Below are 17,899 nucleotides of genomic sequence, written 5' to 3'. Positions count from 1 at the left end.
ACAGACAAAATCGTGACATCATCTGTGTAAATAATCAGCGGCGCCTGTTGTAGGCCACACTTCCCCGGAAGTATTGTTGACTAACTCAACCGACACCCAAGACACTGAAGAACGAACCTTTTGTCTATTCAACAGAAGAAGTAGTCTTCTTTGTGGACGCTCCGGGTCCTGTACAAGGAATATCAACAATCTCTGTGGTGCACCAAATGCAAGTCGTGCACGGTGTAGTGCCGGCGCCCACATTTCGCTGGCTGGCCTCTCTGGAAACAAGCTCTTCGCGCTCGGACATGTCGCAACGTGCAGCGTGACTCATCCCGCCAGGCCGGCGCCGACACGGACCCTTCCTCCTCCCCTCCTCTCCGTCGGTGCGGGCTCCTCCGACGCGTCATCGGCCGTCGCCTCTCGACCATTGCTCTAATTTGAACGGTGGCCAGTGGCGTGACCTGATTGGAGGATTTGAACTGCTGGCTGCCGCAACTGACAGCGGTGGTTTTAAAAACGGAGCCGCGCTGAGCCCGCGCAACAGACGGGCAGCAGAAGAGCCATCACGCCGGAGCTACGCTCGCCGCCGGGGCCGCCCTTCTTCTTTGTGCTAGCCCGTGGTGCTCTTGACCCTTGTATCATGTAAAAGCCCTTGTACATACTGTACATAAAAGTCACTTTGACTCACCGTCGCCTCGACCGTTTCCTGGCTCGGACACGCAGTCCCAACAGTGGTGGCAGCGGTGGGATGCCAGTCCCAACAGTGGATGGCAGCTGTGGGATCGACCGGCGTCAGCTACCTCGGCGCGGTGAGTGCCTGATGTTTTCCCCTCAATTCGCCAGACTGCTCTAGCACACGTGATTGTAGTTTAGAGTAGGGCTGTGTGTTTCACTGGAGAGAGCTTTGCTGTTTCGAGCCAAGTCGGAGCGCTTTGAAACGAAAGCTGGTGCAGAGGGAGTAAACGAGGCGTTTTGGAAAGAATTACTTGCGCGTGTCATGCTTGTAGCGCTATAGTAGTGAACGGCAAGGAAATTCTAAGAAAAGGGCAAACTACAAGAGGCTATTGTGAGCGATGGAGAACTTCAAAGTGAAGGAACTCATCGAAATTTGTGAAGAGTTGGGCATTGATTTGGGCCCCGCAAAACGAAAGCATGCGATTCTTGAGATCATGCGGGCAGAGGAGGTAACGGCTGAGGAAGCCAATGAGGCCTGGGGTGGGATGCCAAAGTCCCAACAGTGGTGGCAGCGGTGGGATGCCCCAAAACCCAACAACGGGCTTTCAGTTCGTAACGGGGATACACAGGCTATGGAGGAACTAGCGATAGCCCTAGCCGCAACGCACTCCGCATCGAAATACATCGTTACAGATTCCCAGGCGGCTTATAGAAACTATGTGCGTGGCAGAATCACGCCGCTAGCCTGCAATCAGCTGAACGGAAGGAATTAATATGGGTACCAGGTCACCGGGGAGTTGAAGGAAACGAGCACGCACACGCTTCGGCCCGAGCTTTTCTTCCCCGGAATCCTTCTACGTCCTCCCTTCCTGATTCAGGCTCCCCCTCTCCGTTAACAACATATTCAGAAGTATTACAACATTTGCGTCTTGAAAGGCAGACACTCCCGAGGCCCGCTAAAGGTCTTAGTAAATCAGAAGAATGTCACCTTCGCAGGCTACAAACTATGTCTTTCAATAATCCAGCTACACTTCACGCCATTGAGCCCGAGTCCTTTTCGGCACAGTGCAAATTTTGTGGCCAGAAGGCAAACTTGTACCATAAGGTATGGGCTTGTCAGAAAAATGACAGCATTGACATTATAAATCAGCCAACGCGGGAGGGCTGGGAGGCGGCCCTGTCCAGCTCGGACCTCGAGGAACAACGAGCCCTCGTCGCCAGAGCACGGGCAGCGGCTTTTACCAACGGCGTCCCGGACTAGGGACCCGATCAGCCTTCCCTTCAATAAGGCATTGTGGCTTTAATAAACGTTTTCATCATCATCCTAAGTAACATGAACAAACGTGGCTATGGTGGAAATTTCTTTATGTACAGTCGGCTAAACTAACGCTAAGAAAAAAAAAATATCATGGCTGAGCAGTAAGGAACGAGTAACTAGACCCTTCTGCAAGTCATCAGATGAGTGGCAACAGGGCCGGATTAAGAAAATGGGGGCCCAGGGCTAATGCGCATGTAGGCCCCCTCTCCCTTTCCCTCCACTGACCCCCCTGCTACACTACTGGAATATATCCCATGTTTCATTTTAATTCCATTTTAATTCCACCTAATTAAAAAGAACGAAGTGCGATCAATGGGATTCATGCAACAGTAACGCAGTAACGTTAGTTTTACAGCGCACAAAACACAACGTCATTCTGAAAAACCTAACACTCGCCAAGAAATTCAAGAACAACAGGGTAAAAACCAAATGACGTTTCGGGACCCCTACGGATCACTTGTTCACATATGAAAACGAAAAACTGTTCGGCCGTGTTTAAACGAGTGAAGGTCGCTGTAATGAGCATGCGTATGCTGCAGGCATGGGCCCACGTGTCCGATTAAGAGTGTGTGGAGTTGATTGGACATGGAATGACTTTAGGAGTGGGCGGGATGATAATGACTTCTCTATGGATATGATACTGGCTGCGTCCCAGGCCATAATGTGACCGGTGCTTTTATGGTCATCTGCCAAGGCGTTTTCCTCAGTGCGCCCCTAGGCAACGTCATTTTTATGCTCCCTGAGCCGTCTCCTGTAATCCCCAGTTTCATAAATGTAGGCTGCGTCGGAATCCTGGCAAGGAATCTTGTATACAACCCCGGGGTAACTATTGGTTTCCAGCTTGTCTCTCACTCGCACAAGTTGCTGTCTGAGCTTGTTTGTAGGCACGTGACAGATTTGAATATCGTAATCACTGAAGATTCTTGCCAGTGTTTCGCACACACCAACCGCGCAGGGAATGACGGCTCGCTTCCGTTCTGTCTTCGGTGCCGTGGGTGGATTTGAACATCGGCGTTGCATTGGTCGAAATGGTCGTAACGTCACAGTGCATGAATTTCAAACGAGGCCAATTATACTTTGCCTTGTAACCATGCAACCAATTAAAGGAATCGTATAGTGATGCTCCAAGTAAATTCGTGAGTTTCGTTAATTGCTTAATTGGGGGAATCGAACGACGGTCTCCGGAGTGCGAGGGGAGCACGCTAACCACTCCGCCATGCCAGCTTTTAAGCATGAAATGCTTTTAGCTCCCGTTGTCGGCAGTGAGGTGACGTCACGCCGAGACCGAAATCCACTCATCCGGGCTCTGAAACGAGAACATCCGGGCACCGCACGAGACTTAACGAGATTTAACGAGACTCTCTAAGCCCTCCTACGCGACCGGCATGCAAGCGCCGGTTGGTCTCCAAACGAGTCACAAAAAATAATTGCTGCCAGTGCGTTCTCAATGTTTATGAAGATATCAGTCGAGCTGGCATTTAATAATGCACGGAATTATAATTTCCGATTTCTAATACCGCGTGCAAAAAGCACATACATGCCACAATATTTAAGAATGAAATGCTTTACGGTGCGGTTCGGGTGTCCACCGCGATGACAGAGAATTACTGCTCCATTTCCTGTCCTCAAAAAAATCTCTGCCTCTCCCATAACCGAGAGTAGAGTAAGCATGAAATGTTTACGGGCCTAATGTCATCTCGGTGGACACCCGAACCGCACCGTACAGGAAGGGAGGAACGCCACCACCCGTTCAGCGCGATGCCTTGCCATTTGAACGCAATGTTTTTTGAGGAAAGTAAATGGCGCAGTAATTCTCTGCCATCTCGGTGGACACCCGAACCGCACCGTAATGGAAGGGAGGAACGCCACCACCCGTTCGGCGCGATGCCTTGCCCTTTGAACGCAGCGCTTCTCCCCCGGGCGCCTGTGCGCCTGCGCGGCTTTGCTTCGATGCGCGAAGCCCCTAAGAGATCACGTATGACAACGAAGTGTAACGTAGCAAAATCTCTGCCTCTCCCGTAACCGAGAGTAGAGTAAGCATGAAATGTTTACGGGCCTAATGTCATCTCGGTGGACACCCGAACCGCACCGTACAGGAAGGGAGGAACGCCGCCACCCGTTCAGCGCGATGCCTTGCCATTTGAACGCAATGTTTTTTGAGGAAAGGAAATGGCGCACTAATTCTCTGCCATCTCGGTGGACACCCGAACCGCACCGTAATGGAAGGGAGGAACGCCACCACCCGTTCAGCGCGATGCCTTTCCATTTGAACGCAAGGTTTTTTGAGGAAAGGAAATGGCGCAGTAATTCTCTGCCATCTCGGTGGACACCCGAACCGCACCGTAAAGGAAGGGAGGAACGCCACCACCCGTTCGGCGCGATGCCTTGCCCTTTGAACGCAGCGCTTCTCCCCCGGATCACGTATGACAACGAAGTGTAACGTGGCATTTATGTGCTTTTTGCAAGCTTATTAGAAATCGGAAATTATAATTCCGTGCATTATCAAACCCACAGCTCCACTGATATCTTGATAAACATTGAGAAGGCACTGGCAGCAGTTATTTTTTGTCTCGTTTGGAGACCAACCGGTGCTTGCATGCCGGTCGCGTAGGAGGGCTTAGAGAGTCTCGTTAAATCTCGTTAAGTCTCGTACGGTGCCCGGATGACGGGAATTCAGTGCCCGGATGACGGGAATTCAGTGCCCAGATGACGGGAATTCAGTGTCCGGATGAGTGGATTTCAGTGCCCGGATGAGTGGATTTCAGTGCCCGGATGATGGCTCTAGGTCTCGGCGTGACGTCACCACACTGCCGACAACGGGGGCTAAAAGCATTTCATGCTTAAAAACGTTGCGTTCAAAGGGCAAGGCATCGCGCCGGACGGGTGGTGGCGTTCCTACCTTCCTATAAGGTGCGGCTCGGGTGTCCACCGAGATGGCAGAGAATTACTGCGTAATTTCCTTTCCTCAAAAAGCGTCGCGTTCAAAGGACGAGGCATCACGCCGAACGGGTGGTGGCGTTCCGCGGTCTGCCTGGCAGCGCTACAACACGCTCTCGCGTTCCACTCCTAAAGGCGAAGCTTAAGCGTCATTAATTAGCAGTTTATTAGTATTTAGTCATTAATCAGTCATTACACACTAATCAGTAATTTTTCATTACTTCGTCATGAATTATGTGTGACGTAATCCAGTGGTAACATCACCAGTGTCACATACGCAAAGTGGTGCTGGAAACGCTTTCGCCTCTACGCACTTCGGACAGTTTCGAACGCGTTGCATGTAGCACATTCTTGTCAGGCCTGCGTCTCGTCGAGTCCGCGTGCGCTTCGCATTATGCCCGTAAACATTTGATGCTTACTCTACTCTCGGTTACGGGAGAGGCAGAGTTTTTAAGCATGAAATGCTTTTAGCCCCCGTTGTCGGCAGTGTGGTGACGTCACGCCGAGACCGAGAGCCATCATCCGGGCACTGAAATCCACTCATCCGGGCATTGAAATCCACTCATCCGGGCATTGAAATCCACTCATCCGGGTATTGAAATCCACTCATCCGGGCATTGAAATCCACTCATACGGGCATTGAAATCCACTCATACGGGCACTGAATTCCAGTCATCCGGGCTCTGAAACGAGAACATCCGGGCACCGTACGAGACTTAACGAGATTTAACGAGACTCTGTAAGCCCTCCTACGCGACCAGCATGCAAGCGCCGGTTGGTCTCCAAAGGAGACAAAAAATAATTGCTGCCAGTGCCTTCTCAATGTTTATCAAGATATCAGTGGAGCTGTGGGTTTGATAATGCACGGAATTATAATTTCCGATTTCTAATAACGCGTGCAAAAAGCACATAAATGCCATGTTATACTTCGTTGTTATACGTGATCCGGGGGAGAAGCGCTGCGTTCAAAGGGCAAGGCATCGCGCCGAACGGGTGGTGGCGTTCCTCCCTTCCTTTACGGTGCGGTTCGGGTGTCCACCGAGATGGCAGAGAATTACTGCGCCATTTCCTTTCCTCAAAAAACCTTGCGTTCAAATGGCAAGGCATCGCGCTGAACGGGTGGTGGCGTTCCTCCCTTCCTGTACGGTGCGGGTGTCCACCGAGATGACATTAGGCCCGTAAACATTTCATGCTTACTCTACTCTCGGTTACGGGAGAGGCAGAGATTTTTTCATTGTGAAAACAATACTACTCGCACTTTCAAGCCTTCGCGTGACACGGTCGCAGTTACGTTTGACGTTTAGCGGAGTGAATATGGGCGACCAACTCGCTCCTTCAGATAGCCCGGCTGCAGTTACGCCGCGCACCTGTGGCGCTACTGCCGCTGTGACGTCATACCAGCTGTAGATTATGGGCGACCAACTCGCTCCTTCAGAGAGCCCGGCTGCAGTTACGGTGTGTGTTTGCCGCGCTGCGCACCTGTGCCGCTGTGACGTCATACCACTGCCGCTCTGACGTCATACCAGCAGTAGATTATGTTTTCTTTCTCTCAGTCGCCACAACATCAAAAACAAAGTATAAAAAAAAAATACCGAAGACGCTTTGAGTCGTCGCGCAGCGGCGGCCGGTAGCCACGCGTGACCTGTAGACGCGGCGCACTGCGTTCCAAGACGCTTTGAGTCGCGCAGCGGCGGCCGGTAGCCACGCGTGCCTGTAGACGCGGCGCACTGCGTTCCAAGACGCTTTGAGTCGTCGCGCAGAGGCGGCCGATAGCCACGCGTGACCTGTAGACGCGGCGCACTGCGTTCCAAGAAGCTTTGAGTCGTCGCGTAGCGGCGGCCGATAGCCACGCGTGACCTGTAGACGCGGCGCACTGCGTTCCAAGACGCTTTGAGTCGTCGCGCAGCGGTGGCCGGTAGCCACTTTGACCTGTAGACGCGGCGCACTGCGTTCCAAGACGCTTTGAGTCGTCGCGCAGCGGCGGCCGGTAGCCACTGTGACCTGTAGACGCGGCGCACTGCGTTCCATGACACTGAGTCGTCGCGCAGCGGCGGCCGGTAGCCACGCGTGACCTGTAGACGCGGCGCACTGCGTTCCATGACGCTTTGAGTCGTCGCGCAGCGGCAGCCGGTAGCCACGCGTGACCTGTAGACGCGGCGCACTGCGTTCCAAGACGCTTTGAGTCGTGGCGCAGCGGCGGCCGGTAGCCACACGTGACCTGTAGACGCGGCGCACTGCGTTCCAAGACGCTTTGAGTCGTCGCGCCGCGGCGGCCGGTAGCCACGCGTGACCTGTAGACACGGCACACTGCGTTCCAAGACGCTTTGAGTCGCGCAGCGGCGGCCGGTAGCCACGCGTGACCTGTAGACGCGGCGCACTGCGTTCCAAGACGCTTTGAGTCGTCGCGTAGCGGCGGCCGATAGCCACGCGTGACCTGTAGACGCGGCGCACTGCGTTCCAAGACGCTTTGAGTCGTCGCGTAGCGGCGGCCGATAGCCACGCGTGACCTGTAGACGCGGCGCACTGTGTTCCAAGACGCTTTGAGTCGTCGCGCAGCGGCGGCCGGTAGCCACTGTGACCTGTAGACGCGGCGCACTGCGTTCCATGACGCTTTGAGTCGTCGCGCAGCGGCGGCCGGTAGCCACGCGTGTCCTGTAGACGCGGCGCACTGCGTTCCATGACGCTTTGAGTCGTCGCGCAGCGGCGGCCGGTAGCCACGCGTGTCCTGTAGACGCGGCGCACTGCGTTCCATGACGCTTTGAGTCGTCGCGCAGCGGCGGCCGGTAGCCACGCGTGACCTGTAGACGCGGCGCACTTTCAGTCAGTTGGATTCGCTGCGCTTTTGATTTCGCAACCTACCAGGCTTAAACAAAGCTAAGGCTCCGCCAATTTTTCTCGATGGCTTGGAATGAACAAAGGCGCGTCTAGTGAATACGGTGTCTTCGTTCACTCCCGTCTTGCTCCCTTCCCGTTACGGCGAGGTTCAGGTGTCCACCGACATATGCGAGACAGATACATTTCCTTTCCTCAAAAACCAATTTACCGTTGAGCAAGGCATAGAGCCGAATGGGCGTTGGCGTTCTGTGGACTCCCTGGCAGCGTTGCAAGACGCTGTCGTGTTCCACTCCTAAAGGCGAAGCTTACCATCTTAACCACACATCAGTGACACAAGCAGCAACACTTAACGCTTTCTCCAGGCGGCCCCATACCTCTACCGCACTACACAGGACAAGCAAATCCCACACTCGACACCGACATCACGGAGACGGAAGTCAGAGCGGCCCTCCTGATTCTCCGAGCCAACTCCGCACCTGGTGCAGACCAGATCACAAACTCGATGCTCCGTAATCTGGATGACCAATCGATCACCCACATTACGAAATACTTCAACCAGTGCTGGAGGGAGGGTAACCTCCCGCAGTCCTGGCGCCACGCGAAGGTAATATTCATACCTAAACCCAACAAACCACTTACACTTCAAAACCTTCGCCCGATTTCGCTAACCTCATGCCTCGGGAAGCTCCTCGAGCATGTTGTGTTAGCGAGACTCAAAAGTCACATGGCGGACAACAATCTTTACCCGCATACCATGGTGGGATTTCGCCCCCATCTATCTGCACAGGACGCCATGCTGCAACTCACACACGACGTTTTCGACCGGCTTCTTCCAGGTCACACCAAGGCAGTCATAGCTTTGGACCGCTCCAAAGCTTTTGATCGCATTGAACATCAGGCGTTCATGACTGCTCTATCCCCATTGAATGTGGGTGCGCGCACGTATGCCTTCATTCAAGCATTTTTCACTGACCGCAAGGCTGAGATACACTTCGGCCCTCTGTCTTCCCCCTCCTACACGCTTCAGAGTATCGGCACCCTTTGAGGGCCCGTCCTTTCCCCCTTTCTCTTTAACATTACCCTCATCCCCCTTGCCCGAATATTGGCAACTATTCCTCACCTGAAGTACACTCTTTATGCCGACGATATCACCCTGTGGGCCACTCAAGGCAGTGACGGCGACATAGAGAGCACCTTACAGGAAGAAGCCACCCTCACCCAAAATTACGCACGGACCGTCGGACTGTCTTGCTCGCCAGAGAAGTCCGAACTGCTCCTCATCCGTCCTAAAAACCACCGCTGTCCCCGCTCCCCCATTGCGATTGAACTGAATGGTGACCCAGTACCTGAGGTTGGCACCCTCCGTGTATTGGGCCTGCACATCCATAACGATGGCAAAGACACCACTACCCTCAAGAAACTCCAGCAGGTTGTAGGCGCGATATCGTACCTCACCCGCAGGGTTTCGGGACGTCATAGAGGCATGAAGGAGCGCGACCTATGTCGCCTCATTCATGCCTTTGTCCTCAGCCGTGTGCTGTACACCACCCCATACTTACAACTATCCAAACATGACATAAACGCTTTGAATGCTTTGATTCGCAAGGCATTCAAAGTAGCACTTCATCTTCCCCTCAACACACCAACAGAAAGATTACTAGGTGTGGGCCTCCACAACACTATCGGGGAACTGGTGGAGGCCCACCGACAGGTCCAATATATCAGGCTGACACAAACTTCCACAGGTCGGTATATCCTGGACTCAAAGCGTCCACTCTACAAGTGGCCCGCATGATCACGCGCATCTCACACAGACGTCATGGCATGCGAGAGGAGGACACACTTAAGTTGGTCAGAAGCCTGGTAGTCAGCCGAGTGACATACAGCCTCCCCTACTATAATCCCATCAAGAGTGAGGTACAACAGGCGGACGTGATTCTACGCAAAGCCTACAAAACCGCACTCCACCTTCCTCACAGCACTTCAACTGAAAAGCTCCTAGCCCTAGGACTACACAACACTTTCGATGAATTGAGAGAGGCACAACTAGTCTCCCAACTGCGCAGACTACAACAGACCCCATCTGGCAGGGAGCTCCTAAAGAAACTGGGCCGCGCCGATCAAATTCAAGAAATACAGAGGACAGAAACAATTCCGGACGAATATCGCAACACACTAAAAGTAACGCCAATACCCCGGAACATGGATCCCAACCTACACAAAGCACGCAGAGAGGCAAGGGCTGAATACCTACAAAAGACATTAGCACCCCAAGAAACGACGGTATACGTGGACGCAGCCACATACACCAGAACAGCGGGGCAGCACAACAGCAATGCGGTAACAACGGTGATTGACTCAACCCTACGCGAGATCACCAGCGCATCACTACAAGACTGTACGATAGTCGAGGCTGAGGAAGCGGCCGTCGCTCTAGCGGCAGCGGAGGGCTATCGGTCTAAACGGTCTCTAAAAATCCTTACAGACTCACAAACAGCATGCCGCAACTACCTACGCGGCAGAATAGGGCACAGAGCGCTCCGCATACTCCGCTCTGGGGGCCACATAACACAACGACAAACAAACGGAGAACCAATCAGGCATACGATAGTATGGACGCCGGGACATACGGGAGTAACAGGGAACCAAGAGGCGGACAGGATAGCTCGAGGGTACACTTATTACCGAGCATCCAACGTAGGCGACCTCGAGGGGAACGAACCTGTACCCCAAGATTATTCGGCGATTCTAAATTATTACAAGGGCTGCAGAAAGCGGTATCCACCACCGGACAACTCCCTTAGCAGAGAGGACTCTGTCGCGTGGAGACAGCTACAGACGGGCTCCTACCCGAACCTACACGTACTCAACAAAATATATCCAACACAATACAATGACAAATGCCCTTGGTGCCAAGAACCCCCCACGCTGTACCACATAACGTGGGCATGCCAGAGGATAAGCGTGGTACCAGTGATAACAAACCCGAGTGCGGAGCAATGGGAGGGAGTGCTCTCCAGCGATCGTCGGGTCGACCAAGAAGGTCTGATTCGGCGAGCAAAACTGGCAGCAGCATCCAGCGGAGCCCTGGACTAAGGGCAACCGACCTTTGAGCAAGATGGACGAAGCCATCTCAAAACCGCCGAACACAATCCGAATCTAGAGCTAATAAAGTTTTCACTCACTCACTGGACTCCCTCGGCATCAGAATATCGGCCAACGACCCAACCCTCCTCGCCATCCCACGACCCCTTCAACGGGAGCTTCTCATTAGGCCGCTCCCGAGGAATATGCACCCGTCCCACCATGAGCTGCGCCGCAGAGCCAGTGCGAATGCACTCCATCGAGCGTACGGCCCCGAGCCGGACGCCGTATGGGTGGACGCTGCCTGCACGGGTGATGAAGCGATAGCAGCTGTGGTGGACTCTTCATCGACCCACCTCACACTACCTCTCCCTCCAGACACGTCCCCAGAGGCTGCAGAGGAAGCGGCCATTGCACTTGCCATCACTCGCACGGAATTCCGGTATATATTAAGTGACTCTAAAACTGCGATCTTAAATTTTGCTCGAGGCCGAGTTCATGTCCCTGCTTTTGGCATACTGGACTCGCCCGATGCACCCCCGCCCCGCCATGTGGAGCTGATATGGGTTGCTTGCGCACTCCGGGAATCCCGGAAACGAGGCTGCCAACCTTTTAGCCCGAGGTTCTTTAAACCGGGCTCAGGTGGCCTCGGATCGGGGATTCACGAAGGAGCGCATGCACACATTCAGTGAGCTGACCCAGGCATACAGAGCCTCACGCCAGCTCTACCCCCCGCCCCACCCCTCCCTAGATAACAGACACGCAACACTCTGGCACAGACTACAGACGCGCACTCTCCCCTCACCCCTTAACCTATCCCACTATCATCCCTCCTTTTCCACTTCCGCATGTGCCCTATGCCCAGAACCCTTCGCTTCTTCCCTCCACATCATTTCCCTCTGCCCGGCGGACCCTCCCCCGCGGGACCTAGAGAACCTCAAGACCTGGGAGGACTGGGAGACCCTGCTGCGCTCGGAGGACCCGGCCGTGCTGACCATCGCCACCGGCCGTGCTGCCAGTGTTATGGACCTCAGGAACATAAACACTTCAGTGCAGTGGGGTCGTGCGGGGACCCTGGGGCGTGCCCTGAATTCCTGTGTAAATAAAGTTTTTTTTTCTCTCTCTCTCTCTCGCGTCACCGCACTTTAGGTTAGCAAACTGCCCCCCTGAATTTTTTCAATATCCATGGGCGTGCACCACAGCCTGCTTTAGAAGCAAAATATGCCCAATTTTAAAAACTAATGGGAGGCTTGCATATTTTTCACAAAAAGGCCGCGCACATAACGAAGGAAAACGTATTGCATTAGTAGCAAGCATTCTTCTAAGAAGACACGGGAATTTTTCGCGACTCTAGAATGAAAAACCAGGTGCATATGTTTATGTCCTGAGCACTGGCGTTTTTCGTGATGTTGGCTGTTCGCCACCGCTAATAACAGTCAGGGCGTGTCTACTAACTGGCGCGTAACGTGCATAAGAAATCTGTAATTCGAGACACCACGCTATAGTCGTCGACCCATTTCGCGCAGCTCTGGAAAGGCCAAGCTGCGCGTGGAGCGGACAGCTGGCGCGCCGGGGCCGCCGCCGCGCGCTCCCTATCGCCTCGCCGACAGTCTCCCTCTCTCTCTCTCTCTCCCTCTCTGATGCGCAGTAGCGATTGCGCAGCACCAACTGCGTGGTTTCTGGTTTATGTAAAATTGGCAGTGGCTTAGCTCTGCTATGCCAGGGTATACGTAGCGTAAGGTGAGGGCGAGGCGTCCACATCTCAGTCGACACCTGAACCAGAAGGAAGGCGCATAACTGCCCTCTTGGAACAGTGGACACCTCAACCATGCTTTAAGCTAAGTGGCGGTAGTGCCAGGTGTGCGCGGCATGCGTTGCCATTGACAACATTATGCCAGAAACGCGGCGCTGAAGCCATAGGCCATCGGCGTTCATTGTGTTCATTGGAAAAGAAGGGAAGGCGAGCGCGCGCGGCGAGGCACGCCAGCTGTGCGTAGTCACGTCACTTGCTCCTCGCGCATGTGCAGTATGATCGTGCAAGAACACGCGAAACCGCGAGACTGTGGGCAATGTAGCTCGCGCAACAATATATGGCTACGCTCAGATGTTGCTTTCGCAATCGTCCAGATTTAGCCAGAGATAAACCACAGCCACTTTTTGCAGCTCGAGACAGAGAGAGAGAAAACTTTATTTCAACAGGAATTCGGGGCACGCCCCAGGGTCCCCGCACGACCCCACTGGACTCAAGTGCTTATGTTCCTGAGGTCCATAACACTGGCAGCACGGCCGGTGGCGATGGTCTGCACGGCCGGGTCCTCCGAGTGCAGCAGGGTCTCCCAGTCCTCCCAGGTCTTGAGGTTCTCTAGGTCCCGCGAGGGAGGGTCCGCCGGGCAGAGGGAAAGGATGTGGAGGGAAGAAGCGAAGGGTTCTGGGCATAGGGCGCATGCGGGAGTGGGAAAGGATGGATGATAGTGGGCTAGGTTAAGGGGTGAGGGGAGAGTGTGTGTCTGTAGTCTGCGCCAGAGTGTTGCGTGTTTGTTATCTAGGGAGGAGTGGGGCGGGGGTAGAGCTGGCGTGAGGCTTTGTATGCCTGGGTCAGTTCACTGACTGTGTGCATGCGCTCCTTCGTGAATCCCCGATCCGAGGCCACCTTAGCCCGGCTTAAAGAACCTCGGGCTAAAAGGTTGGCAGCCTCGTTTCCGGAATTCCCGGAGTGCGCAGGCACCCATATCAGCTCCACATGGCGGGGCGGGGATGCATCGGGCGAGTCCAGTATGCCAAAAGCAGGGACATGAACTCGGCCTCGAGCAAAATTTAAAATCGCAGTTTTAGAGTCACTTAAAATATACCGGGCTTCCGTGCGAGTGATAGCAAGTGCAATGGCGGCTTCCTCTGCAGCCTCTGGGGACGTGTCTGGAGGGAGAGGTAGTGTGAGGTGGGTGGATGAAGAGTCCACCACAGCTGCTATCGCTTCATCACCCGTGCAGGCAGCGTCCACCCATACGGCGTCCGGCTCGGGGCCGTACGCTCGATGGAGTGCATTCGCACGGGCTCTGCGGCGCAGCTCATGGTGGGACGGGTGCATATTCCTCGGGAGCGGCCTAATGAGAAGCTCCCGTTGAAGGGGTCGTGGGATGGCGAGGAGGGTTGGGTCGTTGGCCGGTATTCTGATGCCGAGGGAGTCCAGGATATACCGACCTGTGGAAGTTTCAAGCTCTCCCCAAACTGATTAGGCTAAACGAAGTTACATAAGGTGGGGACCCATATCCTCGTTCTGGTTTTCTCGCTTGATACGTGTCGCTGAAAGTTCCATTGCCCACGGTTTCATATGCTAAAAAAGTTAGAATAAATGGGCCCCTTCTCCTGCTGTCGGAGGTGAGGACTTGGGCTGCAGCCCCCTTAGACCCCCCCCCCCCTTAATCCAGGGCTGACTGGCAAACTTCTGCCTCCGACTGACACGTGCCTTTGCTGTGACGCTTCACCCGACCTGTGCCATGTGGGACACTTGTCGCGGACGTGCCCAGCCACGGCTTTTGCGCGAAAACGTTTTTTCTGGAAGCTGGGCTTGGTGTGGAACAGCGAAGTGACCACGATAAGTAGAGCATGGACAATCGCTACAGTGGCAACCTTTGCGACTACCTGAGCAAAACTTGTCGCCACGCCTTCTTCTTTCTCCTATATTCTTTTTTCTGTTCTCACTGTGCCTTATGACAAAATTTTCAGATAATAAATAACTAACCTAACCAACCAACTTGCGCAAGATCACATGTTGCACACCAGTCTCCTCTGTCCAGCTCTATCTAATGCACGCCAGACATGTTCCTATATCACTGAGGCGCCCCATCCCTCTGCGTTAGCAGAGCTCATTGCCATCCGTGACGGCTTGCCCATCTTAAAGGACCTCCTCTGTACTCCACCGAACTGTCACCTCCTATATACTGAACACGAGCAATAGGGGCTCTACGACACGTAGCCTGTCCCCTGGGCATTCTTGCCGATGTGTGCACCATTGTAAAATCATATTCATGAACTGTTCGAGTTGTGCGGGCTCGGCGCAACGCGCAGCATCTTAGGGAAGCGGACAGTGCTACCCATCCACTGCAAGTGCCAAACCCGCTTCATCTACTGAAATTATCCGCAGGAGACGGCGTACTGCCTAAAAAGGAATTTCTCCGCCGCTTCACGCGTGCTTGAATTCTACCGTGTAAATCCAACCTTCCCGGCGATTTAACTCGCCATGAGGAGGTGGCGTTTGAGGAGAATCCGGGTGGATGCCGCACTCACGCCTGCAGTCGGGGCCTCCGGGACATCACAGACCCCGCATCTGAACTGCCCCTTCTGCCCCGCTTCTGCTACAGAGGTGACGTTAGCTCACTTTATGCTAACTTGCCCCGGACTTTGGAAGGCACCCAAGCGACACCTTCACATTCAGGGTTAAGACCCCAGCCGACCACCAGACACTAGAGTCTGGAACCATAGGCACCATTACCGGGCCTTGTTGGCATTGGTAGCCGACACCAGCCTTCACATGTCCATATAACTGGCGTATTTGCGCAGTAATAATAATAATAATTCTTCAAGTCCTTCACATCTCCTTTCTTATGAATTAAGATAATGTTAGCGTTCTTCCAAGCTTCTGGTACTCTCGAGGTCACAAGGCATTGCGTATAGAGGGTGGCTAGTTTTTGTAGCACAATCTCTCCTCCGTCCTTCAACAAATCTGCTGTTACCTGATCCTCACCAGCTGCTTTCCCTCTTTGCATTGCTCCTAAGGCTTTCTTTACTTCTTCCTTCGTTACTGGCAGGATGTCCCATTGCTGTGCTTGACTGCCTCCCTCAGTAACTTGATGATTACATTCGCTACTGTATAGATTTGTGTAGAACTCTTCGGCTAATTCAACTATCTTATCCATATTGCTGATGACATTGCCCTGTTTGTCTTTTAGCGCATACATCTGGTTTTTACCTATGCCCAGTTTTCTCCTCACTGATTTTAGGCTACCGCCGTTCCTTAGAGCATGCTCAATTTTCTCCATGTTAAACTTTCTTATGTCGGCTACCTTGCGCTTATTTATTAACTTCGATAGCTCTGCTAGTTCTATCCTGTCTGTGGAGTTAGACGTCCTCATGCTTTGGCGTTTCTTAATCAGATCTTTGGTCTCCTGAGATAGCTTGCTGGTATCCTGTCGAACCATCCTACCACCTACTTCTGCGGCGCACTCTGTAACGATAGCTGTAAGATTATCATTCATTGTTTCAACACTGCGGTCGTCTTCATCAGTTAAAGCGGAAAATCTGTTTTGCAGCGACATTCTGAATTCCTCTACCTTCCCTCTTAATGCTAACTCGTTAATAGCCTTTCGCTTCACCAGTTTCCTCCGTTCCCTCTTCAAATCTAAGCTAACACGAGACCTTACCATTCTGTGGTCGCTACAACGGACCTTACCGAGGACCTCCACATCCTCTACGATGCCAGGGTGTGCGCACAATATGAAATCTATTTCATTTTTAGTCTCACCATTGGGGCTCTTCCAAGTCCACTTCCTGTTTGCTCGTTTGCGGAAGAAGGTATTCATAATCCGTAAATTATTTCTATCTGCGAACTCTACTAATAACTCTCCCCTACTGTTCCTAGAACCTATGCCATAGTCACCTACCGCCTTGTCTCCAGCCTGCTTTTTACCTATCTTTGCATTAAAGTCGCCCATCAGTACAGTGTACTGTGATTTTACTTTGGTCATTGCCGATTCCACATCCTCATAGAAGCTTTCAACTATCTGGTCATCATGGCTTGATGTAGGCGCGTAGGCCTGCACCACCTTCAGCTTGTACCTCTTATTAAGCCTAATTACGATAGCTGCCACTCTCTCGTTAATACTGTAAAACTCCTCGATGTTGCCAGCTATATCCTGATTAATGAGGAATCCCACACCTAGTTCTCGCCTATCTACTAATCCACGATAGCACAGTACATGCCCGCCCTTTAATACTGTATACGCCTCATCTGTCCTCCTAACCTCACTAAGCCCTATGACATCCCATTTAATACCGGCTAATTCCTCCAATAGCACTGCTAAGCTAGCCTCACTTGAAAAGGTTCTTGCGTTAAACGTTGCCAGGTTCAGTTTCCAATGGCGGCCTGTCCGGAGCCAGAGATTCTTAGCACCCTCCGCTGCGTCACAGATCTGACCGCCGCCTTGGTCAGTTGCTCCGCAGCCGCTGGGGACTGAGGGCCGAGGGTTAATTGGTTTGTTCATAGAAGGTTGTGGCCAAGTACTACACACCAGGGTGGCCAAATCCTGTTCTGGTGAGGAAGTGCGTTGTCGGTTCTGGTCACCGAAATCAGGCCGCACTCCAAGCCTGGTTATGCAATTCCATCGACACGCGGAGTTTCTTTTTTTTTTGAATCCGGTGGAGAATTGCATGGCACCGGGATTCGAACCCCGGTCCTCTTGCACAGAAAACATGCAGAAACATGCAGAAAACCAAAGAAATGTTCAACAGCCTAGCAAGGGAACAGCAGTTCGCAATTGGTAGCGAGGTGCTGGAAGTAGTAAGAGAATATGTCTACTTAGGGCAGGTAGTGACCGCAGATCCGGATCATGAGAGGGAAATAACTAGAAGAATACGAATGGGGTGGAGCGCATATGGTAGGTTCTCTCAGATCATGAATGGTAGCTTACCAATATCCCTGAAGAGAAAAGTATACAACAGCTGTATCCTACCGGTACTCACCTATGGGGCAGAAACGTGGAGGCTAACAAAGAGGGTTCAGCTTAAGTTAAGAACAACGCAGCGAGCTATGGAAAGGAAAATGATAGGTGTAACGTTAAGAGATCGGAAGAGGGCGGAGTGGGTGAGGGAACAAACGCGGGTTAATGACATCTTAGTTGAAATCAAGAGGAAGAAATGGGCTTGGGCAGGGCATGTAATGCGAAGGCAAGATAACCGCTGGTCCTTAAGGGTAACGGAGTGGATTCCAAGAGAAAGCAAACGTAGCAGGGGACGGCAGAAAGTTAGGTGGGCGGATGAGATTAAGAAGTTTGCAGGGATACAGTGGCGGCAACT

The 17,899-nt window shown here is 52.9% G+C and overlaps 1 protein-coding gene across 1 annotated transcript in view; it reads right to left on the bottom strand.

Moving 5' to 3' along the window:
• LOC149334524 (saccharopine dehydrogenase-like oxidoreductase) overlaps positions 1-17,899 on the bottom strand; it is an 85,898-nt gene that overhangs the window by 29,890 nt on the left and 38,109 nt on the right. The gene's annotated exons all lie outside the window — the stretch shown is intronic.

This window comes from Amblyomma mixtum, chromosome 8, assembly GCF_055824585.1.
Source record: "Amblyomma mixtum isolate Tamu chromosome 8, ASM5582458v1, whole genome shotgun sequence".
Classification (NCBI taxonomy): Eukaryota; Metazoa; Arthropoda; class Arachnida; order Ixodida; family Ixodidae; genus Amblyomma; species Amblyomma mixtum.
This window is presented reverse-complemented; position numbering and strand designations above follow the sequence as displayed.